This window comes from Eumetopias jubatus, unplaced genomic scaffold (assembly GCF_037043125.1).
Source record: "Eumetopias jubatus isolate StellerSeaLion01/CBP00866 unplaced genomic scaffold, mEumJub1_p1.0 scaffold_5, whole genome shotgun sequence".
Lineage (NCBI taxonomy): Eukaryota > Metazoa > Chordata > Mammalia > Carnivora > Otariidae > Eumetopias > Eumetopias jubatus.
The window spans coordinates 31,085,030-31,102,259 of record NW_028274811.1 but is presented as its reverse complement, the minus strand read 5'-3'; the positions used below and the strand labels follow the sequence as shown (position 1 = coordinate 31,102,259).

General features: G+C 41.7%; 1 pseudogene; it reads right to left on the bottom strand.

Annotated features, from left to right (window-relative positions):
* Nucleotides 1-1,458: 1,458 nt before the first annotated feature.
* On the bottom strand, nt 1,459-2,857 carry LOC114209520 (elongation factor 1-alpha 1 pseudogene; annotated as a pseudogene).
* Between the last annotated feature and the right edge of the window lie 14,373 nt (nt 2,858-17,230).

Here is a 17,230-nt window from a genome sequence, read left to right as displayed (position 1 = left end):
GATTAGAGAGTGAAAGTTTTGTTCTCAATGACGCTTGCATTCTATTGGTGTTTAAAGATTTTATCAAATTCTATATATCGTGGCTTTTAAATTCTTTTAATTTCTAAGGTATTAAAGGTATGGCTAATTTTTAAAACTAGAGTGGAATGGGTGGGTGAGGGAGAGAAAGGGAGCCTGAGAAGACACTTTATTGATCTGGGTGAGTTTAATGTGAACTGGAGGGAGTGAGTTTAATGTGAACTGGAGGGAGTTTAATGTGAATTGGATAAAGGCCTGGTAAAGCATCTTACCACCCAGGGACTAAGCTAATGAAATGTTACATGATATTCCAGGGACCTGGGGTTATTTCTTGCACTGTTTTCACATCTTCCTCCCTCAGTTTTAAGCTATTTTAGTTCATGTACACATGTTCTATGCAATTTATGAATCACACAATTCATGAGTTTCCTATTCTTTTTACTTCCATGGATGAGAATGGGCTGTTGGCATGGTAACCACCTCGTCTTCCTCTTCCTTTTGCATTTTATCACTCTACTCTCGTCAGACCAATAGCAGCTTCTGGGCAGCAGAGTCCTAATGGCTCTTTGGTTCCTGATTTACCAGCCAGCCAGCAAGAGTGGGGATATGGTTCTTTTTGGAATAGCACCCTGGTTCATTCCTGAAAAGGAGAGACAGTCTCTTCTAGCCCATTTTGACAGTTTTGACCATCACAAACAGTTCTCTGCCCTCATCCTTTTTTTTTTTTAAAGATGATCTGCCACTATACCTGTATTATTAGTAATGAACCATCTTAGCACATTGCTTTCTGTTTCTCTTTTTTTTGGTAATGGCTTTATTAAGATGTAATTCATATGCCATACAATATGACCCATTTAAAGTGTCAATTTAATGGCTTTTAGTATATTCACAGAGTTGTGCAACTCACAGTTGATTTTAGAACATTTTCATCATCCCCTCCAAAAAAAATCCTGTATATTTTAGCAATAATTGCACTATTCCCCCATCCCCCCTCCATTAATCTATTTTGTCTCTATGGATTTGCTTATTTTGCAATTATGTAATACATGTCTTTTGTGACTTCTTTTTTTTTCTCATTCAACTTTTGTTTTGATGGTTCTCAAAATTCTGTGACAGATTCTTGGTCAGGTTATTCCCATTAAAAAGTACTGATTTTAAAAACTAATAACTAATTTTCTTATTATGTTCAGTTAGCCAGCATATAGTACACCATAAGTTTTTGTTGTAGTGTTCAACGATTCATTAGTTGTGTATAAAACTGCCACACACACACACACACACACACACACACACACAATAGATGGTCCACAAAATATTCTCCTTTCCTTCTGAAGGTTTTATGATGCATTATTATCATTAACCAGTCTTTTACTATTAAACTTAAAAGGCCAGGTGACACAAACAGTTCTGAGACCATTCTTCCACCATTGATTAAGACTGGGGTGGCAGGTATTGGGGATAATATTCATTTAGCCTTCTGACCTTTCTGGGCAGACTTGGTGACCTTGCCAGCTCCAACTGCCTTCTTGTCCACTGCTTTGATGACACCCATAGCAACTGTTTGTCTCATGTCACGAACAGGAGGATGGTCCAGAGGAGGGCAGTCAGAGAAGCTCTCAACACATAGGCTTGCCAGCAACCGTATCAATGATGGCAGCATCACCAGATTTCAAGTACTTGAGACCATCTTCCAGGTTTTTTCCAGAATGACCATCTATTCCTTCAGCTCAGGAAACTTGGAGGCGGTGTGAGCTTTGTGACAATCCTGCAAAGATACGTATCCAGCACTGATTTGGCCTGGATGGTTCAGGATAATCCCCTGAGCTGTGAAATCAGCTGCTTCCATGGGTGGGTCATTTTTGCTGTCACCAGCCACATTGCTATGACGAACATCTTTGACAGATATGTTCTTGACGTTGAAGCCCACATTGTCCCCAGGAAGAGCCTCACTCAAAGCTTCATGGTGCTTTTCAACAGACTTTCCTTCATTTGTAACATTGACTGGAGCAAAGGTGACCACCATGCCAGGTTTAAAAGCACCAGTCTCCACTCAGCCCACAGGGACAGTACCAATACCACCAATTTTGTAGATGTCCTGGAGGGGCAAACACAAGGGCTTGTCAGTTGGATGAGTTGGTGGCAGGATGCAATCCAGAGCTTCAGGCAGTGTGGTGCCACTGGCATTCCCATCTTTACGGGTGACTTTCCATCCCTTGAACCAAGGCATGTTAGCACTTGGCTCCAGCATGTTGTCACCATTCCAACCAGAAATTGGCACAAATGCTACTGTGTCGGGGTTGTAGCCAGTTTTCTTAATGTAGGTGCTGGCTTCATTAACAATTTCCTTGTATCTCTTCTGACTGTAAGGTGGCTCAATGGAATCCATTTGTTAACACCAACAATTAGTTCTACACCTAGTATGTAAGCCTGAAGAAGGGCATGCTCATGGGTCTGCCCATTCTTGGAGAAACCTGCTTCAAATTCACAACCACCAGCAGCAACGATCAGGACGGCAGTCAGCCTGAAATATACCTCTAATCATGTTTTTCATAAAGTCTCTGTGGCCTGGGGCATCAGTGATGGTCACATAATACTGGCTGGTCTTGTATTTCCACAGGGAGATATCAGTGGTGATACCACGTTCATGTTCAGCTTTCAGTTTATCCAAGACCCAGGCATACTTGAAGGAGCCCTTTCCTATCTCAGCAACTTCCTCAAAATTTTTGATAGTTGTTTGTCAATCCCACCACATTTGTACATCAGATAACCAGTAGTGGTAGATTTGCCCGACTGTATGTCCAGTGACGATGATGTTGATAGGAGTCTTTTCCTTTTCCATTTTGATTTAGGTTTAGTGGTGGTTTTTCATGCCGCCTGTGTTCTGGCGGCAAACCCATTGTGAAAAAGCTTTGTGACTTCTTTCTCAGGATAATGTTTTCAAGGCTCATTCATGTTGTAGCATGTCTCAGTATTTCATTTCTTTTTATTGCTGCATAATATTGCATTGCATGGGTATACCACATTTGAGGCCAGCCATCTTGTTGTTATGAATAATGCTGCTATGAACATTCACATACACATTTTTGTGTGGATGCATGTTTTCATTTCTTTTGGTTGTATACCTTTTGGTGGCTGGGTCATACGATAATTACATGTTTAACTTTTGGAGGAACTGCCAGACTGTTTTCCAAAGCACTGCACCACTTTACGTTTCTACGAGCAGTGTATAAAGGTTTCAATTTCTTTATATCCTTGCCAACACTTGTCATTTTTTTGTGTTATTGATTGTAGCCATCCTAGTGTCTGAGGTAATATCTCATTGCGGTTTTGATTTGTATTTTTCTCTTGTCATTAATGATGCTGAGCATCTTTTTATATGCTCATTGGCCATTTCTATATCTTATTTGGAGGAATGCCTACTTAGATCCTTTGCCCATTTTTAAGTTGGGTTATAGGTCCATTTTTGAGTTAAAAGTGTTCAAGTTCTTCAGACATTCCAGATACAAGCCTCTTATCAGATATATGATATGAAAAGCTTTTCTTTCGTTGTTTGGGTTCTCTTTTCACTTTTTTGATATCCTCATGGTGTGTTTGGAAGGACAAAAGTTGTAAATGTTGGTGTCTAATTTGTCTGGTTTTTTCTTTTGTTGTTTGTGGTTTTGGTGTCCTGTGTAGAGAACCATTGCCTAATCAGAAGTCATGAAACTCTACCCCTATGTTTTTTTCTAAGAGTTTTATAGTTTTAGCTCTTATATTTAGGTCTTTGATCTATTCTGAGTTAATATTTTTATATCATGTGAAGTAGGGGTCCCTTACTTTTTGTATATGATATCCAGTTGTCCCAGCACCATTTGTTGAAAAGACTGTTTTTTCCCCCTGAATTGAATAGTTTTGGCACCCTTGTCAAAAATCCATTGACTGGGGGCGCCTGGGTGGCTCAGTTGGTTAAGTGTATGCCTTTGGCTCAGGTCCTGATCTCAGGGTCATGGGATCCAGTCCCGTATTGGGCTCCCTCTCAGTGGGGAGTCTTCTTCTCCCTCTCCCTCTGCCCCTCCCCCTGCTCATGCTCTCTCTCTCAAAAATAAATAAAAAATCTTAAAAAAAAATCCATTGACTGTTTTGTGCAGCAAAGGGTATCATCAACAAAATGAAAAGCCACCCTAATGAGTGGGAGAAGATACTTTCAAATGATATATCTGTTAAGAGGTTTATATCCAAAAGATATAAAGAACTTCTACAGCTCAACACTAGAAGAACAGGATGCCTGAGTGGCTCAGTCGGTTAAGTGTCTGCCTTCAGCTCAGGTCATGATCCCAGGGTCCTGGGATCAAGTCATGCACTGGGCTCCTTGCTCAGCGGGGAGCCTGCTTCTCCCTCTACCTGCTCTGCCTGCCACGCCCCCTGCCTGTGCTGTCTCTCTTTGACAAATAAATAAATAAAATCTTAAAATAAAAAAAAAGAAACCAACACCAGAAGAACAAATGATCTGATTAAAAATGGGCAGATGATCTGAATATATATTTTTCTAAGGAAGATATACACATGGCCAACAGACGCATGAAAAGATGCTCAACATCATTAATCTTCAGAAAGCACAAATCAAAACCGCAATGAGATATCACCTTATACCAGTCAGAATGGCTAGTACCAAAAAAGACAAGAATGTTGGTGAGGCTGTGGAGAAAAGGAACCCTCGTGCACTGATGGTGGGGATAGAAATTTTGCAGCCACTGTGGAAAGCAGTGTGGAAGTTCCTCAAAACATTAAAAATAGAAATACCATATAATCCGGGCGCCTGGGTGGCTCAGTCGTTAAGCGTCTGCCTTCGGCTCAGGTCATGATCCCAGGGTCCTGGGATTGAGTCCCACATCGGGCTCCCCGCTCGGCGGGAAGCCTGCTTCTCCCTCTGCCACTCCCCCGCTTGTGTTCCTGCTCTCACTCTCTCTCTCTCTCTCTGTCAAATTAATAAAATCTTTAAAAAAAAAAAAGAAATACCATATAATCCAGTAGTTCCACTACTGGCTATTTACCTATAGAAAATGAATACACTAACTTGAAAAGATATGTGCACCCCTGTGTTTATTCCAACATTATTTACAATAGCCAAGATATGGAGACAACCTAAGTGTCCGTTGATAGATGAATGGATGAAGAAGTGTGTGTGTGTGCATTCCATTATGCATATGTATATAGACTGGAATATTACTCAGCCATAAAAGAGAGATGTCATTTGTGACAACATGGGTAAAACTAGAAGGTATTATGCTGAGTGAAATAAGTCAAACAGAGAAAGCCAAATACCATATAATTTCACTTATATGTGAAATCTAAAAAAAACATGAATTGAAAAACCCCTCAAAACAGACACAGGCTTGTAAATACAGGGAACAAATTGGTGGTTGCCAGAGGAGAGGGGAGTGGGGGAATGGACGAAATAGGTAAAGGGAATTAAGAGGTACAGACTTCCATTTCTAAAGTAAATTAGTCATTGAGATGGAAGGTACAGCATAGGGAATAAAGTCAGTAATATTATAATAAGGTGTATGGTGATAGATGGTAGCTACAGTTATCATGGTGAGCATTGTGTAATGTGTAGAATTGTTGAATCACTATATTGTATTCCTGAAACTAATACAACATTGTATGTCAATTATGTCAATAATAAGCATTTAAAAAATAAATGATAAAATTTTTAAAAAAATGAATTGACTGTAAATATGAGGGTTTGTTTCTGGATTCTCTATTCTATTCTATTTATCTATATATCTGGCCTTATATTATTACTACGCTGTCTTTAGCTTTGTGGTAAGTTTTAAAATTGGGAAGCATGAGTCCTTCACCTCTGTTCTTTTTCAAGATTGTTTTGGCCATTCCAGGTCCCTTGCATTTCCACATAAATTTTAGGTTCAGCTTGTCAGTTTTTGCAAAGAACCAGCTGGGAGTTTGATAGAAATTGTGTTGAATCTGTAGAACAATTTGGGGGAGTTTTGCCATTTAACAATGTTAAGTCTTTCAATCCATGAGCATTGGAAGTCTAGGTCTTCTTTAATATCTTTCTTTCTTTCTTTCTTTTTTTGTGGTGGGCAGCAAAGGAAAGTTTATTGAGCGATAGTACAAAGCTCCCAAAGAGGGAGGGGACCTGAAAGGGTTGCCCTCTTCTTTAATTTCTTTCAGCTGTGTTTAATAATTTTAGAGAATAGGTTTTGTACTTATTTTGTTAAGTTTATTCTTAAGTATTTATTCTTTTTGATGCTATTGTAAATGGAATTTTTCTTAATATCATTTTTTGTTCATTGCATGTTATAGAAATACAGGTGATTTTGTTTATTGATATTATATTCTGCAACCTTCTTAAACTCATTTGTTTTAATTTTTTTGGTGTATTTCTTATAGGATTTTCTATATATGAGATCATGTCATCTATGAGTAGAGATAGTTTTATTTCTTCCTTTTCAATTTGCATGTTTTTCATTTTCATGTTCTATTTCATTTTCTTGCTTAATTGTCCTGGCTAGCCATCCTAATCTTCTCTTACTTATCAGTAGTATTTGGTATAGTTGGTATTCCTTGCTTTTTTGTAGTCCTCTCTTCACTTGTGCAGACAGGCTTTACTATTCCCAGGGAAAGCCGACATTGAGTTTCTGGCGAGTTTGTCTTGGTCACTTTCCTAGGTTGCAGTTTTTCTAGCCTTGAGATACACTTCCAGTCCATCAGAACCATTCTCATTCATTTGCTTAACTGGATTCTCCACCATTATTCCTCATTCCTTCTTGTCTCTTTCCCATTTGTTCATGAACAATCAGCTCCTCTGGGTTTGTGTAAGACATCCCACTCTGACATTTCCCTTTTTAGCACCTGGCTCAGCTTTTGCTCACCATTTCTGACTCACCTGTTTTACTTTTCCTTATTAAAATACTGATTATGAGAACAACAACAACAAAGTTGTACTTTTTTGGTCAGTTATTTTTTTTAAATTGAAGTATAGTTGACAAGTTACTTGTACTTTTAAATAGTAGTGATAAGAGAACTCCATTGTCTCCTTAAAATTTTTAATGAAAGTGAAGTGAAAATGTTGGGAATACATTTTTATAATAAATTTTGGCCAGATCTGTAAAGAACTTATCAAACTCAACACTCAAAGAACAAATAATCCAATCAAGAAATGGGCAGAAGACATGAACAGACATTTTTCCAAAGAAGAATCCACATGGCCAACAGACACATGAAAAAGTGCTCCACATCGCTCGGCATCAGGGAAATCCAAATCAAAACCTCAATGAGATACCACCTCACACCCGTCAGAATGGCTGAAATTAACAAGTCAGGAAACGACAGATGTTGGCGGGGATGCAGAGAAAGGGGAACCCTCCTACACTGTTGATGGGAAGGCAAGCTGGTGCAGCCACTCTGAAAAACAGTATGGAGGTTCCTCAAAAAGTTGAAAATAGAGCTACCATAATGACCCAGCAATTGCACTACTGGGTATTTACCCCAAAGATACAAATGTAGGGATCTGAAGGGGTACGTGCACCCCGATGTTTATAGCAGCAATGTCCACAATAGCCAAACTGTGGAAAGAGCCAAGATGTCCATCGACAGATGAATGGATATATATACACTTATATATACAATGGAATATTATGATCATCAAAAGGAATGAGATCTTGCCATTTGCAACGACGTGGATGGAACTGGAGGGTGTTATGCTGAGCGAAATAAGTCAATCAGAGAAAGACATGTATCATATGATCTCACTGATATGAGGAATTCTTTTTTTTTTTTAAAGATTTTATTTATTTGAGAGAGAGAGAATGAGAGATAGTGAGCACGAGAGGGAGGAGGGCCAGAGGGAGAAGCAGACTCCCCGCCGAGCAGGGAGCCCGATGTGGGACTTGATCTCGGGACTCCAGGATCATGACCTGAGCCGAAGGCAGTCGCTTAACCAACTGAGGCACCCAGGCGCCCCGAGGAATTCTTAATCTCAGGAAACAAACTGAGGGTTGCTGGAGTGGTGGGGGGGGTGGGAGGGATGGGGTGGCTGGGTGATAGACATTGGGGAGAATATGTGCTGTGGTGAGCGCTGTGAATTGTGAGGACTCTTGAATCACAGACCTGTACCTCTGAAACAAATAATACGTTATATGTTAAAAAAAGAACATAGTAGGAAGGGAAAAATGAAGGGGGGGAATTGGAGGGGGAGACGAACCATGAGAGACTATGGATTCTTAGAAACAAACTGAGGGTTCTAGAGGGGAGGGTGGTGGGGGGATGGGTTAGCCTGGTGATGGGTATTAAAGAGGGCACGTTCTGCATGGAGCAGAACACCCAGTGTTATACACAAACAATGAATCATGGAACACTACATCAAAAACTAATGATGTAATGTATGGTTAATAACATAACATAATAAAAAAAAACTAGCCTGTTCTCAGATGGCATTTGCAATCTTATTTGGTCCCCATGGCCAATGGACATCCACTAAGAAAGATGAGAATACTGTGGTGAGATTGTTTGTCCATGTTCTCATAGCCAGTTAGGGGCAGAGCCAGTTCTCTTCCCAGCTGAGCTGGTTTATTCTGATAAAATTTATATTTAGAGCCTGCTGTCCACTGTAGGGTGAGGTCTCATCCCCAGGTTTTGCCTCTTGCCACTCAGAGGTCTCACCCTTCCCAGAAGCCCCCTCATGGGGACTTTATTCTTTTTACCTTTCCCTCTTGGGGCTAACTTATCTTCTGTTGTTTTCCCTTTCAGAGTATCAGCCAATCATGAGTCATTATGGTAGTATATCCAGAGTCAGAACTAGATTCAAGACTCAGCCTTCTGTGGTTTTGGGCCACCTCTCTGAACATCATAGATCATCTGGCATTTATAGCTCCAGCCTTTTCAGGCCTTATGATTCTATTTCTCTGATAAGCAGCCTTGGACTAATGTCTGAATAGTTGGCAAAGGTTTAATATGCGACACCAGGGCTGACAAATAGGTAGCTTCTATTCCATCAGTTGATCCTGGCAGACATTATATTCATCTTATTGGTCTCACATGGAACCTAGTCATGACTCAGACTTCTCAGCCTAGTGTAGTGCACTAAGTAACCACTGCCACTGGATTGCAGTTGACATGTGTTTGTCCTGTCTTCCCTCCCACCTCCAGTGCTTCACTCTGAAGGAGGGATTAGTGGTGACCGGGTTACCTTGGATGTTAGGAACATGGGTTCTGGGATTTAGCTACCTCCATTCAAATCTTGTTTCCACTACTCCCTTTTTGTATGAACTTGAGAAAATTACTTAACTTCTCTGGGCCACAGTTTCCTTTTTTGTAATATGGAACATGATATAACGCTATCTCTTGGGGTTTTAGAGAGGAATAAATGAAATATTAGGTATAAAAAAGTGCTTAGAACAGTGCCTAGCACAAATAACTTAATAAATGTTAACTATTGGAAGGCTGGTGGAAGAAAAATTCTTGGGTTGAAATGGTCTTGGGGAACCCTTTCAATCCTTCAAAGTAGTCTAATATTCATTCTGTCTATGAGTGTGGATTGATCCCTTTTCAGAGTTTATTCATTTACTCATTTATTTAGTAAAAACTTAGGGCTTTCTATATGCTAGGCTTGCAGCCAGGTGTTTAGGATATAACAGTAAACAAGTCCTTTTCAGAGGGCACAGTGTAGTGGGGATGACAAGTAAAAAGGCACTTATAGTATCCTTAATAATTGCAAGGATTGGAGTTTGCACAGGGTCTTCAGGAGTAACCTTCTTGGTGATAATGTTAAATCTGGGTGGGAAGCTGAATACTTGAGGCCTCCAGACCTGGCTCGCCTCTTACCAGTATTTCATAGATATTGGATCCCCTGGGGGATTGTTAATACTTGTTCTCATTGGTGGCACAGCTCGGTGGCATGCTCCTTGGCATTCAGCCAGTCACCCAATGCATAGCCCCAGGCTTTCCCCCTTGCTCTCTGAGCTGCTGTCCTCCCCCGCTCACCATCTCAGTCAGAGTTGCTGGAGTTGAGGAGCAGAGATGTGAAGACAAATGAAGGAGACCTGAATTGGCAGCTACAGGGTAGTTGCATCTCTGTGTGTGCCTTAGGAAAGCATGAATGCCCGACTTATCAGGGACTTGGAAAAGTCGATGAGTTCATCCCCCTTGCCTTAACTCGGCATGGCAAATGTCTGTGACAGCCTTGTATGTATGGTGGCAGCGTGGAATCTGGGTGGAAGAAAAACATACCCTTGTGTGGCTGGGGGTGGGCATTGGTGCTGTGACCCATGCTTTCCCCTCACTGGTGTTTTACAGTAAACAGCTGTTGTGTGACGTGATGATTGTGGCGGAAGATGTCGAGATAGAAGCCCACCGTGTGGTCCTGGCAGCCTGCAGCCCTTACTTCTGTGCAATGTTCACAGGTATGGTGAGGGACAAACAATAACCCACAGTTTCGGGCCCGCAGCCCCGCTGAGGGATATTTCGGGTGGTGGCATGAGGGGAGGGCGGAAAGAGAATGCTGTGACACTATGAGGAGCTTCTGTGTGCCAGAGACTATGTTTTGCACCATGGAGGACTTGATGCAACCAGCCTGGCATGCAGCCCCTTGCCCACTCTGAGGAAAGAAGAGGTAGAATCAGAGGTTATTAGTTCTCAGACTTTGGCATGCACATCATAATTGTGTAGGGGAGCTTTTCAACGTGTAGGCTCTTGGGCTCATCCCCATGCCTCTGATCTTCCATTTTGCAGATGGGAAACACTAAGGCTGAGAAAAGGGAAGGGACTTGCCCCAGGTCACACAGTAAATGAGTGGAACTTGGTTTCTTGATGCCTGGCCCTATGCTGGACTAGCTTGTCCTTCCCTAGCCATTCCTACCAGACAAGGTCTTCGAACCTCCTTGGGCCTTTATAGGAGTATGGAAGAGATTTGGGAGAAGTGATGGTGGGGCTTGGAGGGGAGAGTAAGACAGGAGTTTTCATCATCTGGCATTCAGTTTCAGCACCTTTGCCAACTTTCTAGAGAGTCCCTGCTTCCTGTACATGCCAAATAGCCCTGTCCAACTAGTTCACATGTGAGACTGAATTCCTTGAAACCCGTGGGTGGAACTTCCTGTCTGTAGTACCTCACAGTACCTCCCCTGCGCCATAAATCACTGATGACTGAGGGCCAGCTGGGCTGGGTGAGACCCTCGGACTGGGTCAGGTGTCCCTTCCCACGATCGCCAAGTACCCAGTGCTGCTTTTGAGCATGGTCACCGTCCCTCTGTGTTCTTGTTTGTTTCCTGGGGTCTGCTGTGCCCGTGCTCGGGCGTTTGGTGTATTGGCTGCTTCTCATCCTGCAGTTTTTTAGTTTTTAATTTTTTTTAAAGATTTTATTTGTCAGAGAGAGAGAGGGAGAGAGAGTGCATGCACAAGCGGGGGGGGGGGGGCGGCAGGCAGAGGGAGAAGCCGGCTCCCCTCTGAGCAAGGAGCCCAGTGTGGGACTCGAACCCAGGACCCTGGGAGCATGACCTGAACCGAAGGCAGATAGATGCTTAACAGACTGAACCACCCAGGCATCCCTCATCCTGCAGTTTACTGCTCAGGTGTCTCCTCTGAGAGGCCTCCTCCGACGACCCTTGCCATAGTTCCCCACTATATATTTTTTCATAACATTTATCCCGGTCTGAAAATCCTGTTGTTGGTTGTTGATGTGTTTTTTTATCTTTCTCTCCTCACTAGACTGTAAGCTCCATGAAGACAGAGGTGTTGTTTACTATCACATCCTAAGCATCTGGTACACCGTAGGAGTCAGATGTTTTTTTAAATGAATGAATGAAATGTCTCCACAGTTGTTGGGTGAGCTTTGAGCATTTGAGCACCATGCCTTATCACAGTTGAATCCTCAGAGCCAACCCCAGGGCATGGTGTTTAGGAGAAGTAAATAAATAAAGTTTGAAAGAATGAATGTGGGCTTGCTAAGAATGGGTGAGTGCAAGCACCCAATTTTTGCTGAATCCTGGGTGAGAGTGGTTCTAGTTGGGGGTGACTTAGCACTTGTGTTTTGAGAGTTCCTCGCCTGGGGCTCCCTGTTGGCTTATTGTGTGAAGGAGCTGGTCTCAACTTGGAGCTAAGCCTCTACTAAGCAGACCAAGACACTCTTACCTCACTGTGAGCCTTGGGCTGGGAATTAGTAGCCTGGAAAATGTGGCTTAGAAAACCAGCTAATTTTACTACCTGGAAGGTTTGAGCTGCATTCTCTTTGGCATAGTTTCATACTCTAGTAGTAAGGTTTTTATTTCTTTGTTCCCCTTTCTCCTTCCTCCATCTCTCTGTCTTTAAAATAATTCATTTTGTTTGTAATAGTTACTTAGCTGCCCCTTCACTAAGTAGCTCTGCCAGTCCTTCTTCTCTTGCCTATGTGGCTTGGAAGGTCCAGTGTTGAGAGAGGAAATCTGTTTGGAATTGTAGTTTTGGCTCCACTTGTGGCTAATGAGCTTGCCTCTGGTGTAGTGGAAGTGCCTAACCAAAACAAGGTGATTCTGTTAACAGATAGAAAAGATACTTCTGGAGCAGATCTTGGAGTTTAGTCATTGAAGGGAGGGAAAAAATCAAAAAGAAAACAGTCTAATGTGATGCCCAGCTCAAATCTTCTGTTGAATCTGGTTACTGTCCATCCTTGTATCCTTCCATATTCTACCCAGCCAGCCAGCCAGCCATCTGCCCGTCTCTCCACCCACCCATCCATCTACCCATCTAAATACTACTCACATATGTTCATTGCAGGAAAAAAAAAAAACAGGAAAAATGTAGACAAGCCAAAAAACAAAAATAAAAAATTACATGTAATACAACATATAGATAAGATTATAGTTTATATCCTTTCAGACTTTATATTTGTAAATATATACAGATACAAAATCATTTTTAAAATATTGATTGAGAGAGCATGAGTGGGGGGGTGGGGGCGTGGAGAAGCAGGCCCCCTGGTGAACAGGGAGCCCGATGTGGGGCTCGATCCCAGGACCCTGAGATCATGACCTGAGCTGAAGGCAGATGCCTAACTAGCTGAGCCACCCAGGTGCCCCCAAAATAAATTTTTAATATAAATTCATTTTGTATATACACAGTTGATGTAATGTGTATACTTAAAAAAAAAATTGCTGTTCATCACCCTGGAATGTTCTCCCCACTGCCTCTTTGCCTGTCTAACTCCTTTTCATCTTTCATTACTCTTGAAGCAGCACTTCCTCAGGTCGGCTTTCCCATGATCCCCTTGGATTAGGTTAAATTCTTTTGCTATTTATTCTTATGATACTTTGTGCTTGTCTTTAGTATTAGTGCTTATCTCATTATTTCCTCAATATCTGATTGCCCTGGTCAGTCAGTTAAGAACTGTACCTGAATTCACTGCTGTGTCCCTACTGCCTGACATGATCTTCCATGTAGTAGATGCTCAATGAAAATTTGCTTATTTGAACCAGCAGTATATGGTCAATATATTTTCACGTCAGTGAAATCACATCTACATCATCATTTTTTTTTAAATGTTTCTTTTTCTTTTATTATTATTTTTTTTAATTTGAGAGAGAGAATGAGAGATAGAGAGACAGAGGGAAGAGGGTCAGAGGGAGAAGCAGACTCCCTGACTAGCAGGGAGCCCGATGCAGGACTCGATCCCGGGACTCCAGGATCATGACCTGAGCCGAAGGCAGCCGCTCAACCAACTGAGCCACCCAGGCACCCTCTACATCATCATTTTAATGGCTTCATAAGATTCCATCATATATATCCTAATTGAAAATCCATTTCCTCTTTGGTTAGAAAATATAATTCTTTCTAATATTTTGCTATTGTAAATGATACTATAATGGGTATCTTTGCCTCTTAATCTTATTTACCTTCTGAATATTTCCTTAGCATAGATCCCTAGAATAAGGGTGTGCACATTTTGAAGACTTGTGAGACACATGCCAGAAATCCACAGTTCTTGGAACAGTTGTACCAGCTTATACTTCTATCAGCAATATATGAGATTTGTGTATTTTTCAAGGCCACTTGATTTTGCTTAAACCTTGATAAACAGGTACAGACAAAAAGTAACATTGTAAAATTTTGTTCTGATGATCAGGTTCAGCTTCAAAATCCATAAATTTAGTCATGAAAAGGCCCAGCTGACTCTCATTAAGTCCATTTCTATCAGCATGTTTAAGGCCAAAATGAAATACTCGTGACATTCTTCTGACTGGAGTAGTGTGATTACGATCTTTTTACTCGGGCTTAACGTGTTTTTATTTTTTTGTCCTCTGAGTTCATATCGCCCAAGTGTCCCAGATATCAGCTCTGTTCCTTGACCATGTCCTGCCTAGAATAACATGGAATAAATGTGAAACAGGTCTGAGTGCACACAGGAGAGTGTGGAGAGGCAATCAGCTTGTGGGAAGATCTGGGATGGGCCGTCACTCAAACGGTCCAGCACTCCTTTAGCATAGACATTGGAGAGGCCAGAGATGCTGCATTTTGCCCATCTTTGTCCTGTGAATATGGAATACTTTAGATTCCCCTGCTTCTTCCCTATGTAGTAACTCCATTCCCAGGGAAGCTAATTTTACCCAAACAGCTGAGTCAGTTTTTGTCTTCTTTATTATCATGCCCTTAACTATGGGTTTTATTTACTAGAGTATTTGTACTCCATGTGGGTCCCTACATGTCGTCCAAGTACATTAAAAACAGCCCCCTCTTACGGTGTTAAAGGAACCAAGTTTTATTTAATTAATTAATTAATTAATTTATTTTAATTTAAAAGTCTTTTTTTTTTAAGATTTTATTTATTTGACAGAGAGAGACACAGCGAGAGAGGGAACACAAGCAGGGGGAGTGGGAGAGGGAGAAGCAGGCTTCCTGTGGAGCAGGGAGCCTGATGTGGGGCTTGATCCCAGGACCCCGGGATCATGACCTGAGCCGAAGGCAGATGCTTAACGACTGAGCCACGAAGGCGCCCCTAAAGGAACCAAGTTTTTTTTTTTTTTTAAGATTTTATTTATTTATTCATGAAAGAGAGAGAGAGAGAGAGAGGCAGAGGGAGAAGCAGGCTCCCAAGGAGCAGGGAGCCTGACGCGGGACTCGATCCCAGGACCCTGGGATCATGACCTGAGCCAAAGGCAGACGCTTAACCATCTGAGCCACCCAGGCGCCCAAGGAACCAAGTTTTAAAGAATATGTGGGCTCAGGGTATGAACCCCCATTGTCACTTGACCTGATAGAAGTATGGGATTGCTTGCTGTCCTGGGCTCTCTGTGGTTTTTGGAGCTGTCTAGGGACTAGGTCCTAGGGTACAGCCTGAGGATTTAAAGAAGTTTAAGACCTAGTCCTTAAGTCCAGGCCAACATCATCTTTCATGTAATTTCCTCCAGCAACCTTTGAACTGGTCAACCTGCCTCCTGTTTTCTTCCCTCACTCCTAGCCCATTTTCTACACTATAGCTATCACATCTAAAATATCAATCTGATGTATCTCTTAGCTTCTTACAATCTGTCAGGGGCTTTCCATCGCTCTCAGGATGGAGTCTGAACTCCTTGGCATGGCCCACAAGGCCTCCAGTGGTCCAGACCCTGTTTATACCTCCAGCCTCGCCTCCCCATCCCTTCCTTTGCATGCTATACTTCTACCACATTCAACTTCTTAGGGGCCTAGAACAGGTCATGTTCTTTCTTACTTTTCTTTGCCTGGAATATATATTCTTCCTTCATACTCACCTCTCTTCTGAATAACTATGACTCCTTCTCCAGATCTCATTTTAGATCAACGGTTCTTAACCATTATGAATTAATCTGATGAAAACAATGGACTCTGCCCCCAAAAAACGAATATGGGCTTTTATGTGATCATTTTGATTACAGTTCAGGGTGCAGGAATCCTGCTTAAGGACCCTTTAAGCTGAGCCTTTTTTCTAGTATTTAACATACTTTGTAATTGTTGGTTTACTTGTCTCTTTCTCCACTGGATCAAGCTCCATGAAGGTGAGGGCCATAACTTATTCATCATGGTGTCTTCTGGCCTAGCATAGTGCTTGGCACATAAGGACTGTTTGATACACGTTTGTTGAATGAATGAATGAGTGGGTGAATGAATGAATGAAAGAACAAACAAAAGAACGAACAAATACTTGCCCTGGCTTGGATCATGTTCTTTTTGGAAGAACAGTACATACAAGGTACAGATGACAAGTAGACATGGAGGGAGCTAAAAATATGTGCAACTAACAGACATTTTCTGAAAGTTCAGAAACTGAAATTTCTGGGCTGGGCCTCTTGGGAAAAACAGAGGAGGAGGGCTCTTGGGTTGACCTTGAAGATGGAAGGACTTACAGGGTTCGTGTTTTGTTTTCTAGAAATATTTTGTCAGAGTAGTGGAAGTGAGGAAAGGAGCAAGAATGACCAAGCCTTTGTTGGTTTCCGCCCCTCAGGAATTGCTGGAGTCCATGGAGTTATGAGATATCAAGAGAAAGCCCCTTTTCTTCCTTCTTTTTTTTTTTTTTCTCCAACAAGTATTTTTTTTTTAAAAGATTTTATTCACTTATTCATGAGAGACAGAGGGAGAAGGAGAGAGAAGCAGAGGGAGAAGCAGGCTCCCAAGGAGCAGGGAGCCCGATGTGGGACTTGATCCCAGGACCCTGGGATCATGACCCGAGCCGAAGGCAGACGCTTAACCATCTGAGCCACCCAGGCGCCCTCCAACAAGTATTTTTTAAGTGCTTGTTATACGCCAAGAACTTTGTTTGGTGTCGAGGATATTTTGGCAAGTAAGCTTGACAAGATCTCATCCCTCTTGGTTCTTACTTGCCTAGGTCTTACGTACTAAGTTGTCCTTAGAGTTTGGACCAAAGCCTTGTTTGGGAATACTTTTATCAAGGTCATTATTTAGGGTGAGGTTTCAATTACACAGGGATTTATGAGAAATGAAATGCAGTCTATAGTTAGGCCAAGATGCAAATCCCAGCCCTGTCTCTCGCTAGCTCTATGCAAATACCTTTTGAAATGCCAGTTCTTTAATTTGTAAAATGGAAATAATATCTACCTTCTGGAGTTGTTACAAGGATCAAATGAAATAATGTGTGTAAACCCTTAGCAGAGGTCCTGACACACAGTAGTAGCTATTATTGCTACCATTTTCAGAGTCTGTTTAAGCTGAAGCCTTAGTTTAGTGCAGTAATTTCTGCTGGTCTGTAAGAAATACTTAAGATTGGATTTGA